The 15632-nt window shown below is 33.1% G+C and overlaps 2 pseudogenes; one reads left to right on the top strand and one right to left on the bottom strand.

Annotated features, from left to right (window-relative positions):
* The first annotated feature begins 389 nt into the window (after nucleotides 1–389).
* LOC120159875 lies at nucleotides 390–4122 on the top strand (annotated as a pseudogene).
* Nucleotides 4123–4323: 201 nt separating this feature from the next.
* Nucleotides 4324–10989, bottom strand: LOC120159850 (annotated as a pseudogene).
* Between the last annotated feature and the right edge of the window lie 4643 nt (nucleotides 10990–15632).

Genomic DNA, 15632 nt, shown 5'->3' on the forward strand with positions numbered 1-15632 from the left:
AAAGTTATGAGTTTATTCTTAAGATCGAAGGATAAGAATACGATGACATGTTCAAACTCACATCGATTCAAATATTATAACAATAACCATGCCAATCAAATTACATAAAATCACTTATTATACTTCAAAAAATACATTCCTTTATGAGATAAACTACTGACACTATGGAAAAGATAAACATTTGTACATGTGGGGAAGCTAATAACTGGTCAACATCCACCTTTTAGTGATATATGCAACGAAAAATATCTATAATTAATCCTTTTTTAGTGTAGTACAATCTATTCAATGGAAGCTAACATTCCGAAGATCCATCGGCACCATTTACTACCCATCTCATAGTGCTATAAATAACCAAACCATATTATTACCTTAAATCATTAGATTCTATGGAGGTTTCGAAGTCTCTTTCTCATTGTTTGGTACTACGGAATCTTGTCATCTCATTACCGAAGGGAGTCCAAGCTTCTCATAGGGTTTACCCGGACTATCAGTTTTTGGCCGCAACAACCGTTAAGCAACTCCATAGAACAGCTTACCATTTTCAGCCTCCAAAGCATTGGATCAATGGTATGTTCTCCATCCATGCCTCGATGCTTCACCTCCGTATCCTTTCTATCTTCTTTCATAACTCGAAATATTCGATAAAAAAAACATTAAACGAACTATACAAGTGCGACTATTTCTAATATATACACGAAATCTTCAATTTGATCATGATGGATACAAAGTTAACATTGTCACTAACTTCTGGTTTCTGTCTTTGTTTTTGGTTTGTTGTCCGCTTGGGGGGTTTGAAAATCGAACGATAGATCCGAATGGTGAGTACTTTTAGCTTCATTTTAACCAATCCAAGCTAACCAATACTTTAGCAGGTAATGGTACTGATAATGAATGTGTTTGCTCATACAGGCCCCATGTATTACAAAGGATTCTACCATTTGTTTTACCAGTACAACCCCAAGGGATCAGTGTGGGGCAACATAGCATGGGCACACTCGTTCTCGAAAGACTTGGTGAATTGGGAACCCCTTGAACCTGCAATCTACCCTTCAGAGCCCTTCGATATTAAGGGCACTTGGTCAGGTTCAGCCATCATTTCCCAGACGACAAAGTGATCATTTATTACACGGGATCGACGCCAAGGAAAAGCAGCTACAAAACTACGCCGTACCGGAAGACCCGTCGAATCCTTACCTACGTAAATGGAAGAAGCCAAAGGAAGGGAACCCGATGGTGGTTCCCGAAAATGAGGTCAACGGCAGCTCCTTCCGTGACCCCACGACTGCATGGCAAGCGAATGGGTATTGGCACATATTGGTAGGGAGCAGAAAAAACGACATCAGTGTAGCTTATCTGTTCAAGAGCAAGGATCAAAAGACATGGGTCAAAGCTCCTGCTCCTTTGCACCAGGTCCCTGGGACAGGCAACTGGGAGTGTCCGGATTTTTAAACTGTTTCGGTTTCCGGTAGGACGGGGTTGGATACTTCTGCACTGGGGAATGATGTGAAACACGTTTTGAAAGTGAGCCTGGACGCGACATGATACGATTATTACACCATCGGAACTTATTTTCCGGACCTAGACAAGTATGTTCCCGATACAGACATGGCTGATGGCTGGGATGGACTTAGATTTGATTATGGTAACTTTTATGCTTCCAAGTCCTTTGATCCAGTGAAGCACAGGAGGATTTTATGGGGTTGGTGCAATGAATCGGATACTAAGCAAGATGATGTTAAAAAATGATGGGCTGGAATTCAGGTACTAATACCATCACACACACATACATATATCTAGTTGTTTTGTTTGCATTATCTTTGTTAAAATTATATGGTACGGGTAACGGTAAAGTACGATAAATATAATAAATTTTAAAATTCGTAACTACTATAAATCACGTATTTGACTCATATCTAATTTTTTGTTTGCATTATATTTGTTAAAACGGATATACTTTAAGTTTGCGTTGTCTAATTTTGAGACGTTTCAATATGTTTTTATGTAAGAAGACATCTCAACTTAGACATACTCGAATAAATCAAAAAGTTTATCGTAAGTTCAGTCATATTCCAGACTTCAAAATCAACTTCAATTTCTTATTAAAAATATGTTTTTATCTTTTAAGTTAAATTTTAAAAAATAACCCTAGGAATACGTGTGAAGATGAAACGTCATCCTTGATATATCCCTGAAAATTTCTTCGATGTATCCATCTAATTCTAACCGTACCCTTCAACAAGAAAAGTCCCCAGTATGTACTCAACTGGTATCCGTCCTCTACTCATCTCATAAACGTATTGAGTATTTGAAGTGACATTGGGTTGACATAAAACACACGTATAGTTGTAGTGATGAAGATTAATGGATGTTTTTATGTCAGTAGATTCCTAGAACTGTGTTGCTTGATACCATAAGAGCAATCAAAAGCTTGAAACCGGGAAGCCTGTTAAACTATCAGGAGTAACAGGCGCTCAGGTTTGGTCTCTAAAGGATATTATTTAGGCAAATATATATCCGAGGCCTATGTATTTTTGAAAAAAAATCAATGTGATCGTCGTATTATTTTTCTCTTAATGTGATCCACCAACTCAGAAAACAAACTCAACGTGGTCCTTTGACTAATATTTTTTGTCGTTGACTATTACAATATTGACGTGTCAGTTCATGGTGCTAACGTGGTGGTCCACGGTGCTGATGTGGTAGTTCATCTGCCATGTTTGAGTAACCAATTTAGCCAATTTATCATGTCATCCACACGTTGATCTGCCACCATAGACTGTCATGGCAGCACCGTGGACTACCATGTTAATACAGTGAACTATCACATCAGCACTGTAACGATCAATGATAAAAAAACGTTAATCAAAAGACCACATCGAGTTTCTTTTCTCAGTTGAAGGACAACATCGAGGAAAAATAATACAAAGTGCAGGGACCTCTGATGTTTTATTTATTTATTTATAGACAAAGTGATTGATTGAATGAGGGGTGAAGTTGATCCTCTCTTATTTTGCAGGCTGATGTTGTAGTCACCTTCGCAATACCCAACTTGGACAAAGCTGAGGCGTTTGATTCTAGTTGGAAAGATCCTCAAGTCCTTTGTTCCAAAAAGAAATCAGTGCAGGGCGCCATCGGTCCGTTCGGTCTGATGGTGTTGGCTACGGAGAAGCTTGAAGAATTCACTCCAGTTTTCTTCAGGATTTTCAAAGCTAAAGACAACAAACCAGTTGTTCTCTTGTGCTCTGATGAACAACAGTCTGTTACTCATACTGACTTCAATTCCTCCATAAAAGATTCGAGTTAAACTGGTTTTTTATTTGATTTCTTTGTTACAGCTCCACTCTGAAGACTGACTTCTATAAACCAATGTATGGTGGCTTTGTAGATGTCGATTTGGCTGATAAAAAGCTTTCTCTCAGGGGTTTGGTACGTCTATAAATCAATGTATTGGGGCTTTGTAGAGGCATTTTTGTCTTAAAATAAAAAGGTTAGGGTCAAAATACTACAAGAAAAAATAATAAAGACTGAAATGACCGTTTCAATAAATGTCAAGAGTGAATTTTGACATTTAACCAAAAACTCACTTTGGCCCCTATTTTTTATTTCTATAGTATTTTGACTTTCAACCTTTCATTTTAGAGTAAAAAGACTCCAATTTTAGAGTGGGTTTGTTAACTAACAAGTTTCATACATAAATGAGACTTGTCCCAAAATGAAACGATATGAGGCAAAATGCTTAAAAGATAAATAGAGGCCAAAATGATCATTTTGGTATGCCTTAAAAGGAAGTGTTGTTTTTTTCTAAAAGACTCGAATTTAAGCAATTGTCTGCAAGTTGCATGCACATTGTTAATAATTGAAAAAAGTTTTGAACAAATACTACCTTATAATTACTCGTGCTATTTAAAAAAATGAAACACTTTGTGTTGGCAGATTGATCACTCGGTGGTGGAGAGCTTTGCAGCAGGTGGGAAAACAATCATCAGCAACAGGGTATATCCAACAGTAGCAGTACTAGAGAATGCTCATGTGTTTGCATTCAACAATGGGACTGAACCTATCAACCTGGAACATTCCTGTGCTTATAGCATGCAAAGGCCTCAAAGGATGAACAAATGAAAACACTTGTTTTTCCCTCAAACTACATTTTCAATTTTATTTTTTTAATTAGTAATCACCTATATTCCATCAAATATGGGAGATGGGTTTTTTCTTTTGTGCTCCAACTTCTTAAACTAGTAAATGCTTCTCAATATTTGAGTGAAAGAGAAGACAAATAATACTCATTAAAATAAGTAATCCACCAATACAGTAAATGGAAATTAAACGTTGATAATAATGAAATGATATATATTACCTGTGTAGGGTTTAGGCTTAGTTTGCATCTCTCCGCTCTATTCTTAAAATTGCTAAATCCTGAGAAAGGATTATTAGTCTAAGACAGTGCAATACACCAGATGTTACACTAAATCCAAACTGCTACATCCGTGCAACCTTCCACAAAATGATTGATTATAACAGTTTAATCATACAGATACAAGAACAGTTGAAGAATCCAGCACCACCAGTTTTAATTGATTTGAGCAAGGGGCAGGCGTGGTATTAAAGATACCTTTAATTCCTTTGACTCAAATGATTCGAATGAATTGTTTCCACAAAATTCTTCGACCAGATCTTCCATTGGCATGGCTCGTAGTGATTCAATTGTCCCTTTGCTTGGTACGTCTTGCTCGCTTCGTATTGGCGTCGTCCCACTCGGCTCATAATCCTATACATTTAGTTTTGTTGATGCACAAATTTGAGTATCGGATCTCAAATTTAAGTCTGCATGGGTGGTTGAGTGAAGCTTTTTGCATTATTAACATACATACCATATATCTTTGTTGGAATGTTTCTTCTGCTCTCTGCTTGATCGATGAAGCTCGACTCGAATGATCATCCTGGAATGTTTCAAGACTTTTAACATGAGCTTTAACGGCATCCACAATTCCCCGTGTTATTCCCTGATCCTGCTTTGACATTCCTGTGCAGAATTCCACCAAGAAATTATCTCATTAGAGGATTCCCATCCCGAAACTAGCTTCTACAACTGGATGGTATGAATAAATATCATTCTACTCATTCGTGTACATATTCTAGAAGAAAAGAGACTCGCCATCAATGTACTGAAGGGTATCATCAGTATTCTTCAAGCCACCTTGCTCAGCTGCACTGCGGGCACTGTCAATCTCAGCACCATGCTGCTCATTTGCATCAGTAGCATTCCTGAAAGAAACATATTGAAATCAACTTCAAGCAGACAACAATGGAACCGGTTATAGTTTTGCACTAGTATTCCAACAGAGAATTAGCTCTGGACTGAATTATTAGCTTTCGAGGAGAAAAATAAACCAACTTTCCATGCATTTACAATGGCAAAAACGCTGCATTCACTACCAACCTGATAAATGATACCATATCTGAAACATGTTTACTACCCATCTCATTCACAGATTCCTGAGTACTTTTGTAGTGGTTGAATGCAGATTCAGCAGTAGATACACTTGAGTATAAGACAGGAAAAGAACAAGTCAAAACCCAAAAGTGAGGAGAAATGGATTCAAAATGCGAACAAGGCAGAATTTACCAAAGCTGTAGGAGTTCCTCAATACGACAATGTTTGGCAGCTGAGAAATCAGAAGTGTCTTTGGTATCATTCTCTGCTTGCATGGCAAATTCTTGCCATTTTCGTTTTGCATCTGTTGTAATGCCCTCCATGGAGGAAAGATGCCCATCCAAAAATGTTTTGTTAGCGACAGCACTTTCTTTCATATCAACAAGCCTTACATCCATCTGTCAGAGAAACCATTGCTTAGTCTTCAAATATGCGTAACCAAAACTTAAAAACCAAATAGAGAACGAACAGACCAGCTCTTTTTGCCAACGAACATGGTTATAAACAAGATTTTTCATATCAGCAATAAGCTTCTCTGCGTCAGATTTTGATTTTTCCTACATGGCATATGCTTCATGAATAAGAAATTTCAACAATGTATCTCCTGGTCAGGAAATAGTAATATGCACGTTATACCTCATAAGCCTTTTGGAAGCTGGCAATGCTCTTCATCTGAACTTCATCAGCTTGCACGGCATGATTCTGAACCCTCAGATACTCTTCGGCAAGCTTATCTAGAATTTCACTGGTATAATCAGAAATGTACTTTGTTTGCTCAATACTTACATGGAACCTCTGTTAATCAAAAGGGGGAAGAAAAAATAAATATTTAACCAGGAAAAGGAAATAAATATAGAGGAAAGAAATTTAGCTACGCAACCTATATACATGCATCTCCACTTCAAAGATAGCTTCAAAATTGGAGCACAAACCTGTCTTAGTTCCTTCACAAAACAGTCATTTCTCCCTGTTGAGTTGAAAGACTACCTTGAAGATCATCAAACATTGAAGCTGCTTTGGTGGCCTCAGATGAAAGGGACTGATCAATAGTTCATAAACAATAGGGAAACAATTAAACCAAGCAAAAACTCCAAATAAATAAAATAAAAGCTACCAAACACAAAATATCAGCACCTACCTCTTCAATAGAATGTGCATTTGATGAAGCCAGAGTTGAAATTTCATCCAAGGCAGCATTGGAGCTAGCTTTGTGCAATCGCACAACATTTTGGACTGCCTCCATGTGGGAAATATGCAAAGCTCTTGTGGTAGTCACCCTTTCCTTCATTTCCAAGATAGCCTAGAAGCGAGATTTACGAATACAAGGTCAGCCACAGCTATTAACTGATATCCACAAAAGAACTACCAAGTTGGCTAGAAGTAATATTTGAGGTTCACTCAAGGGGAAAGCTTTTGGTACCTTATCATGTATATCGGTAAAAGAGCAACAGAGTTTCTCAACACTCTGAAGGTGCTCATTTTGCTGAGACACCGATGAGGCCACAAGGTTGCAAAGCGAACCAATTTGTTGGGCTAGTTCTACTTGAAAATTGTTAACCACTACTCTGTTATCACTGCTCAGTTTGTCTTCTCTTCCTATAATGTAAAGCAACATAAGGTCATATTTCAATTCGTTCATATACACTACGTGTGAAATAATTAAGCAGAACGACATACCAATTTTTAGGAACAATGAAGCATTATCCTTAAGTGCTTTCTCCAAGTCAGAACTTAGGGCACTGGCATGATGTGCTAAAGCATTTTCTAGTTTTGACCATTCAAAAATAATGTCAGCACAAAATAAATAGTAATAATCAAGACTTAAGTACATATTGATATGTACCTGCTTTTTTCTGTTCACATATAATAAATTCTTTCTCCTTCAACACGCAGTGACACTTCTTCAGTTCTTCTTCAGAGTTAGCAAGCAATTTGATAGTTTCATTCAAGCTTTTCTGTATTTTCCACTTATTTAATTAGCACAAGTCTATAATATAAAAGGATTGGAGAAAAACCTTAACAAAGTTCACCTCAGCCATCTCAAGCTTCCCACTCAAATCAGAGCATTGTCGCACTTGGGCAATGTATTTATCTTGCAATTCCTGAAGTTGCTGTTTTGTAACAAACAGAAAAGGACAGAAGTCGTAAGCCAGATAAATCAAACAAAGACACCAAGGATCTAGTGAACAGGGCTAATTAAAAGAGACACTAAAGCGAAGTCTAACCATCTGATGTGTTTCTAAAAGGACCCCCATTTGTTCGATCTGTTCAGCCATTGCCTAAACAATTGCCAGACAAACCACATGAATAATAAGGAATCAAAAGAATCATTCCATAGCCCTAATAATGAGTATACTAAATAAAAAGAATTCAATTATACTTATATAGAAAAATATGGATAGAGTAGAAAAACACCCCAAAGTTTCCAATAGGTAGCAAAAGAATATCTTATTCAACAAATGAAGTGAAAGAAAATTACAAAATAATAAACTTCTGCTAAGAGGCATAAACATATACCCTAAATCCAAAGGGGAAGTATGAGCCAAACCACACACCTTCCTTTCACTTTCTTCTTGGTAATATCGCTCTTTTGGAATATACACGCCGTTCTTTTCACGAGCAGCATACACCTCTGAATAAATGGACATGAAAAAAAGCAACGTATAATTGTTGTAGTTCATAAAAAGATACTGTATTACTCAATATCCTTAATTGTTTGATCAACCATCCGATAAAGAAGCATATTACCGGACTTTAGGCGTTCAATTTCACCATAGAGGTCCTTTATAAGAGTTGATTTCATCATTTTTTGGTTAACCTACATGAAGTTATCAATAAGTTACATGTCAAACCTTTTCTGATTTCCAAACAGTATCATATAGCCAGAAATAACAATAAAAACTCAACAAGTTACACTATAGGGGCAAGAAACAACAAGTGGATGTAACCGTTGCAAAAAGATTACATATCCGCAATTTATATTCAACTTACATTCAAGATATACTACAGAATAATTACGTCCCTCCAAGGGCATTTATAATCATGTTACTTTATTTATAACAATTACTAAATGTAGGGTTGTAAATGAGACGAGACAGATCGCGAGCAACTCGAGATCGACTCGGTCAAAGCTCGATAAATACTCGACTCGAATGGACTCGACTCGAGCTCGACTCAAGTTCTTAACGAGCCGAAACAAGCTAATTGATACTCGACTCGAAAAGCTCATGAGTAGCTCGAAAATATAATATTTTTAGATTTTATTTTTTTTATTATTAATAATATTAACATTTATGTGTTGATTTTAAAAAAAAATGCAATATAATGTTTTCATATATTTAAGGTTCATGTTCGAGTTCGAGTTCAAGTGTGAGGCCTCAATCGAGCTTTTACTAGCTTCAATTCATATATTTAAGGTTCATGTTCGCGTTCGAGTTCAAGTTCATATATTTAAGATTTTAATTTTCATTTCGAGCTTTTACTAGCTTCAATTCATGATTTTGAGTTCCAGTCGAGCTTGAAAATTTTAGACTAGCAAGTTTTCGGGTCGAGCTCCATTTCAGAGTTTTCGAGTCGAGTCGAACTCAGCAATACTCAAGCTCGACTCAGCTCGTTTACAGCCCTAACTAAATGTGAAGATTATAAAGCAAAGAAAGTTGCAACTTAACAATCAATGCAATTCAGGCAAAGTTGGTAGAAGCAAAAGCAGGCACTCATCAACTGTAAATATTAGCATGTTTCTAGCTAATGGTTGTGCACAACAAACCTCAGGCTTATTCTTTATATTCTTTGCCCTGTGTGCATAATCCAGTGTACTTAAGGTCTCCTCCAGACAATGGACAGCAGGAGAAACTGTAACTATAATGCAAGTCTTTGTCCTTCCCCCAAGTGAATCACGAAGTAATCGAGTAAGCTTGCTATCCCTAAATTCCCATTAAAGTAAATAATTAGAGAAAAAAAACATGAAAGGAATATAGGTATTCAGAAACTAAAAGAGGCATTTCAGACCTGTACGGAACATGCCCAAAATGCTTTACAAGGGCAGTTATTACTCGTCTTAAAGTCAGTAAACTTTTATTAATTTCACCAGCTTCTCTTGCACGACCCTGTAAATATCAACATCAAACAAAATATTAAAGATTTTAACTATAATATTATCTGGTAAGAACCTCCAAATTGATTGGCAAATATGCAAGGAATACATACATCCCTAGCACCAGAGCGGGATATATTTTCTGAGCCTGCTAAATCAACCAAATTCAGCTTCCCACACTTTATAAGCTCTTCACCTTCTGGCGTAGCTTCCTTGATATGAATTGTAATAGTAAAAAGAGAATGCGAGCGACTGAAATAGAACAAAGTATTTCAATCAACAAAATGTGAAAGAAAAAACGGCTTAACTTCACTCAAGTTCAAGCATATAAAGCGGACAAAAGAACCATTACCTTGACTGCTTATTCAACAAAGTTTCAGCAGTTCGGCGCTTGGCAGACCCTCTTTCAAGCAAAGTAAATATCTCACTAGCACTTGTAACAATTTCTTCTTCTAATCCTCTCACAAGAACTCCCCCTTTCCCATCTTCCATTAATGGCAACTGCTTCTTTTGTTTCTCCCCCAAAGAAACTTTTGAAATTTCTTCTGGTGCAAGCAAATCAGTAATCTCTTCATTATACAGTTCCAGAAATGTAACTTTTACACTGTATTCCGCATTTTGGCCCTCCAGTGTATCAAAAATCTGTTGAACTACTCTTGGAATAACCCCTGCCCCTGCTGGCAATTCGCCAGTAGAACCTGTCTGCCACATTTGTTAACATGTATTGAACAAATTAGAATACTCAATTGCAAAGAGGGATAATGTTAGAAGTAAAATAAAACTTATAGGTAATAATATAATATTACCTTTGCCCTTTTGCATTCACCCTCCATAGTGTAAGTTTTCCCAGTACCGGTTTGACCGTACGCAAAAATAGTACAGTTAAAACCTTCTAAAACTTCATTCACAATTGGAACAACAGCTTGTTTATATAGATCCTTTTGTTGTGCTGATGGCCCAAATACCTACTCACCATAAAAAAGACACATCCAACACTTACAGCAGAAAACAAATGGAACTATAATACTAATTAATTAAATAATCACCAAAAAGACACCTTATCGAAATTGAAAACTCTATCAAACTGCTTTCCGGCGATGTTCTGAGAAACAGCGACTTCTCGTTGGTACTCATTACACTTCACCACTTCCGGTGCATGGTTCCTTAACTCCTCTTCGCTAAACGGCCTATAAATTTGTTTTTTACCCCCAACAAAAATTAAAAAAAAAAACTAACAATCTAACAAAAAACAAAGAATGTGAGTAAAAGCTAAGTGAAACCTGCAACGAAGGAGGACTTGAACGTTGACGCCTCTCTCTTTCTCGTGACGACCGGACATTTTCAATCGTCGAAGAGAAGGAGAATCGCACGAACCTATTTTCGATTTTTTAAAAATTTCTTTGTAATTTAGCCTGTGTTTTTCTTATTTGTTACTGTTAGGACCGCTTTTTGAACTTGGTTCTCTGTTTCAAGCTTTTTTGGGGGATTTGTTTACGTTTGTGGAATAAAATATGATGGAAGAGTGGGCTTTAGAATGGGATTTGAATTTTTATGAAGGTGTTAGATCGAACGGGTGAGGTGTTGTTGGAAATGTTAATCGGACGGTCAATATTTTAAAACTGATAGTACAGGGGATTACACTTATCACATGGCTAAAGCCTGGCCACATAAGTTATACTCGGACTTAGCCCTATATGTTTTCATGGGTTTGATGGTAAAATTGGCTCAATTTGTCGAGCAGGTAAAAAAAATTAACGTATTACATCCTCTTTAAAATTAATTTAAGATATACAATAATAGTTTCAGTGTAAGAAAAATCCGTCACGTCCACATGGTGAATTTATACAAAAAACAATTTTTTTATTTAAATTTATTGCGTCAATATGATAAGTTTCAAAAAATATATTTTTTATTTGAATTGTCAAATTAAAGTGACAAATTTTAATAAAAATATATTTTATTGAAACACATCATATTAATATGATAAATTTCAGGTCATTAAAAAATATCGTAGATCTCAAATTAATTTTAAAGTTAAATTTTAATATTAATATATAAATATTTGAATAAAAATTCATAAAAATATTTTAATCGTTATATTATCTAATTTTTGAGGAGAAATTACATTTAATATATAATTAATATAATTAGTATATTAAATTTATATTTTTAAATAATGTCATAAGTATCATATTTATTTATATATAATATAATAAAATATAAAAAAATAATATTATGGTAGTAAAATATTTTTTAAATAATTACATTTTTACAATAATACTATTTTTTTCATCCCATTAAATTATAATTAGTAAAATATTGAATATTAAAAATATAAAATATTTTAAATTCTCAAAATTATTAATATTTTAGTAAATCAAACTCTTTGTATATTATTGTTATTTTTATAATTTTGAGTAAACTATAAAAAATAAGAATTTAGAAGGATCATTATAAAAAAAAATTCATTAGTCTAAGGGTATTCTTGTCCAAAGTTGTGGGAATGTAATATTATCTAAGATTTTGAAGGTAATGATTCCCACTATTTTAATCAAAAAATGCTACTATTGAGAAAAGAGTATTCCCGGTAATGTAAGATTCCGTGAACCAAACGTAGAAATATAATTCCGGAAAAAATTCCCTTAATAATGTAATATTCTGCGAACCAAACACACCCTTAAATGAATATTATCTTTTATCTTTTATCATAATTCTTTCTTCTTATCTTTTCAAATCTTTTGTTGGTGAGGCCTTCTCCCAGTTTCAAGTTTTCTTCTCCTCATAAACGGTCTAGGTTAATGTTAATTATTCCCCTTAAGTCCAAGAGTCGAGATTCAGTGAAGAATATAAAAAAAAAATTAGGGTGGGCACATATGTTTTAATAATAATAAAAAATTTCATATGGGATAAAAATAAATAAAATTTTAGAGTGGTCGCCTTCAATAAAATGAGCAACTAATATAAATAAATTCGAATTTCAGGTTAGGCATAATAAAATTTTAGGGTGGACACTTTCAATAAAATGAACAACTAGTATAAAGAAATTCGAATTTCAGTGTGGACACGTGCATCCGCCAGTGGTCGAAACTTACTCTGCCTTGAGCATTGTATCTTGTAAGTGTGAAGAAGGTATGTGTTATATAGGAAAATGGTTTCTGAAGTTAATACATTTAGGGGTGAGCATTTGATTTGGTAGAGTCGAGTCAAAAAAAAATTGAGTTATTCGAGTTGATGAGTTGTATTTTACAACTCAAACTTAACTTGAAATTTTTCGAGTCGAGTCGAGTTATTCGAGTTTCTATACTAATTTTATTATAATTATTTAAAGTATTATAGCAATTATTTGTTCCAATCTTTTGACTTTATCTAACTATAATATATATATATATATATATTATTTCATATGATAATATTATTTAATATATCAAATACAATCTAAAATTATGAAATATATTCATAATATTATATTTTAAAGAAAATATTTTGAGAGTAAAATATTGATGAGAGTATAAATGAATCAATGATTTGATGAGAATAAAGAATTTGCAAACAATTGTAGTCAAAAATCAAATTGAGAAAAATGCAAAGTTAAGGGACTAAATAAAAAAAGAGAGTACATTTTTGGTAAAAAAAAATAACAATCGAAGTTATATAGGTATTCTGTTGTGGATATGAGCATGTCATTTAAATTTGGTAAAAAAATGAACTTAAAATAAATAACAAATTGAATTAATAAGGAGATTATGAAAAATTGAAGGACTAAATTGAAAAATAAAAAGTTTGTTGTCAAAAAGAGGAATTGAAAGTACACATGTATTCTACTATGGTTTAGGAGCATGTGGCTTAAATTTGGTAAAAATAGATTTAAAATAAATGACGAATTGAAGAAATAAGGACATTATGAAAAATTGAAGGACTAAATTGAAAAATAAAAAAATTATTATCAAAAAAGAGAAATTGAAAGTATATGTGTATTCTACTATACTTTAGGATCATGTGGTTCAAATTTAGTAAAAGAAACAGACTTAAAATGAAGGAGAAATTGAAGAAATAATTAAATCAATGACTAAATCGAAAAATTGTCAAAATACTTAGTCAAATTTTCATTTGTTCAAGTAACTTGAAAATTCAAAATTTCACCTCGACTCAAACTCGAAAATCGAATTTATAATTCAATTTGAATTGAATAACTTGAAATTAAAAAAAAATCAAATTTTAAAGTTGAATCGAATTTTAATTGATCTTAGATACGTTGATGGTGAATGCTGGAACGTATGTTGAACAAAATCAATATTGATGTGCTATTTCACCTATTTTACAATAGTCCAACTTGTTGTGGGGACCATATCTATCATAATCCACACGGTGAGGTGGGAAATTACAATACAGGGCTTTAGTCATTTTTTCCCAATCTCAGTATATCTTTAATTTCTTTTCGGTCATCTATATTATTTTTTAAATCATATCTAATATTATATTTTAATTTTATTTTAATCATCTACTATAAATATAATTATTAACATATTAATTTTAAAAAACAATGAATGAATGACATTACGGTGTAGTAACACGTTAACATCACTATAACATTCAACCCAAATTCATTGATATTATCTCAATAGGGTAATTAACCTTTTCGCACCCCTACACGTCACAAGGACAATGCCATCAACTAGTAATTTATGGATCCCAATAAACCCACAAGTGTTTTAAATTTTTTCTTCAAATGTTATACTTTTGATATATTATGAGAATAAGTACAATGCATAATTAAATTATTTAATAATATAAAATTGATTAATTCATCGAGTGGTTAAGGATTATCATATTATTTTATTTTAGATGTGTTTAAACTTTGACGTTTATCTTGAAAAAATAATACATCTCTATTGAATAAAAAAATGTTTGATAATGTAAAATTTAAGATATAAATAATTTTAAAATAAAATTTATTGTATGTATTTTATATGAAATGATAAGTATATTGTTTTTATTAATTATATTATATGTTGTTACACAATCCGAGACTAAAAATAAAAAAATAATCATTTTTTTAATAATAAATAAGAAATACAATTTAGAGCAAATAACCCGAATAATAATAGAATAACAAACTTAAAATTGATTGAGGCTTACAACTATGCAGTTTCATTAAGATAGATTTTCGGTCACTCCTTGGTGCTCGAGATGTTTTGGTCGTCTGTCTCCCAGGATACAACAATGATAAGATCAGCACACAACAACACAACTTGCGAGATTACGAACCAAATCTTGCTAGAGACTATCACTAAAATACAATTTTTGAAAGTTTGATACCCAAAGTAGAAACTTTAGAAAAGTTCAAGGATCAAAGTGGTAATTTTTCTAAAAAAAAGTATTCAAAAAATAAATAGTTTATCCTTAATAATGGATTCTATATGAAATTCATATTTTGATCCGAAATTTTTGTGAAAAGTTATGAAGCAATAAAGTTCGGTAAAATATTCGGATAATCAGATCGAATCAAAAGTTTACAAAAATTCGAAGTATAATGAGAAAATGTTAGAAATATTATTTTTATATTTTATAATGGTGAAATTTGACATGGATCCTTGGAATTTAGATGGATTTTCGATGTTAAGTTGAAATCATAAATTTTAGTGACTAAATTGTATTTTTTGAAATTTACAAAAGGAAAGGTAGAAAGTGAATTATATATATATATATATATATATATATATATATTTACTTTTTGATTATCAAAATGGAAGATGTTATGGTGGCAAATGGTGATTATCATGATTTTTAAAGGATAAAGTTGTAATTATGCATTAAATGAATTTTATATTCAATTAATTAGTATTTTAACAAGTTTAGATAGATATTTTTATAGAAAAATAAAGAAAACTCCCCCTTCTCTCTATAAATTTCGTGCACCATTGATACAAAAAGGAAGGTATGTTTTCTTTCTTTTTCTCCATTTTAATCCTTTTTCCTTTGGTTTTTGGATTATGTTATGAAATAGAAAAATGATCTATATTATATTTTTTTTATCATTTGGTGTTAATATTTCATTATTTCCATGCTTGAATCATTGGTTTGATTGTTAGAGTGGATGATGAA

Source organism: Hibiscus syriacus, unplaced genomic scaffold (genome assembly GCF_006381635.1).
Source record: "Hibiscus syriacus cultivar Baekdansim isolate YM2019G1 unplaced genomic scaffold, ASM638163v2 tig00111378_pilon, whole genome shotgun sequence".
NCBI lineage: Eukaryota > Viridiplantae > Streptophyta > Magnoliopsida > Malvales > Malvaceae > Hibiscus > Hibiscus syriacus.